Source organism: Poecilia latipinna, unplaced genomic scaffold, assembly GCF_001443285.1.
Source record: "Poecilia latipinna isolate Pla-1442-1.1 unplaced genomic scaffold, P_latipinna-1.0 Scaffold723, whole genome shotgun sequence".
Taxonomy (NCBI): domain Eukaryota; kingdom Metazoa; phylum Chordata; class Actinopteri; order Cyprinodontiformes; family Poeciliidae; genus Poecilia; species Poecilia latipinna.
The window spans coordinates 119,060-121,280 of NW_015113339.1; positions in this window are offsets into that span (position 1 = coordinate 119,060).

Below are 2,221 nucleotides of genomic sequence, written 5' to 3' on the forward strand. Positions count from 1 at the left end.
AACCCTCAACAGGTTTTGTGGAAATGGATCACATCTCATTTCGACAAGACAATATTACAGCACAGTGCTGGATGTTAGATCAGTCAGTCTGCAGACCTGTCATTCATTCTGGAATTGAAAAACATCCCTGTTTTCGCTACGATTAATTCTTATTCCTTCACATTTTAGTGAGCGCATGTAGTATTTAGAGACGAGTCAGAATCAGGCTACGAAGGAGAAAGCTGCAAATTGTGAAAATATGAAAAATAGAATAAAACTGCAGGGTTATTTTTGCACCATGTCTTAACAAAAGTAAAAAAAAAGACACTTCGATACTTTAAGGAATACCCGAGCTTAGATGACTTGTAAACATAATTTCTGCTGTAGTTTGGAAACTCTTGATTTTTTTTTTTCCTGCGTTCAAAAGCCGGTCTTGATTGTGCTTCAAGACAATAAACCCGAACTAAAAGATTTGTCTGAAAAGTGGAGGGAAAACAAAACATTCACTTTAAAAACCTGACACGTCTACAGAAAGTAAAACATGCAACGCCAGTAAATGTACAAAGATGCAAGAGGAGAGTATAGGAACATAGTTTATTCCAATTGAAAACATTTAAAAGGAGAAGGCTATGTAAAAATCATCATCTTTCATGTCTGAATGAGGTTCAGGCAACAATGGTTGAAATGAAACATACAAAAAGAGAAATATGGCTAAAATACTGTAAATTAATAACCATTTCCACCCTTCTCTTAAGGGTGACGCAAGAACAGTTCGTCACCCACCCAAATCCTCCCCCAACCTGACACAACACATGCAAATCAATTGACACTCATCTTAAAAACAGCAGTTCATCATTAATCTTAAATATATAATAGTGTATTTTTTTTTCTTGTTAATTAATCATATACTTAGTGTTTGCTTTAAAAAGTGGGCCGTGGAACTATACAGGCCCTCTGATTTTTCACAACATCGGCACTTGTTAAGAGTCTGGCTTTACAAAGAAAGGGGATTGGCACACATTGTACATAATTTACATTTGGTATACGTAAGAGGAAAAAAAAAAAGCATTACTTTCAATTTGTACACCACTACACAAACTTAACTGTTGATTTATCAACAAAGAAAAAGTCATTTAAAGTGGTCCACATGTTAAGGTGTGTAAACCTTATAAAAGAAAACTGAACAAGAAGCAAAGAGCTTTTAATAATAATCACTGTACGTCCAATCCTCCGACCAGGATGGAGCTCAAGCTTAAACGATTGTGTACACACACACACACACACACACCTCAAAGTACCAACAATGCTTGAATGGACATCTACGTTAACAAATGCAAGCCCACTGCAGTGTCGTAGCTTCAATGTGGCAGGACAGTCCACAGTCCAATCGAATAAAAAAAAAAAAAAAAAAAGAGAAAAAAAGGAGGGGGGGAAAATGGTGAATGTAAACACTCAGCAGAATCATCCTCCTCTGACCAATATTGGACCTGTCCAGTACCTTTACTTGGTAAGCACTTCAATAAATAGACTAATACTGAGGCTTCTTCTGGGGGACAAAAAGGTAATCTTTTAAGAAATGTGTCAATAAAATGTACCAAAGTGTTGGGTCAGATTCAAAAACATTTTGGATGTCTGTTTTTGGCACAGTCTTTGTACTGGATTGTCAACTAAACCACTTCTGAAAATGTTTCACACATGTAGAACAAAGCAAAGTAGCAATCTGCACGACAAGATTCAAAAGGAGTGACCCAGCTGCTCGGATAACTGTGTCACAGCCATGTTACTTTCACTGCTGGGCCCTTTTGAAGTCTAGTTGGAAATCTGACAGCCTACAATTTAATCTTCAGAGTCCCACCCAGTTTGCGTGACAACAGCTGATCAAATGGAGGACAGCCCCCACACACGGTTTTAAGCTAAAATTTGGGAGAACAGCATGCTTCCTGAAAGTCACGGACTTTACAAACTCCAAAATCATCATCATCCAGAGTGACACATACTGGTTTTTCCAAACAATGCAAAACCCTGCTATGTGCTTATGCTAGTCATTCACCGAATTAACTTGTGACTTTGAAAGCAACTCTATGAACCTGATTAATTAGCTTTTTTTTAAGCATCATGCATGGAAATATCTAGAGACAAAGAAATACTTTTACAATCTTTTAAAAAAAAAAAAAAAAAAAAAAAAAAAAAGGGGGGGGGGGGGGACCTCGGGGTTTTCCTTGAAATATTTCCAACCTTTCCT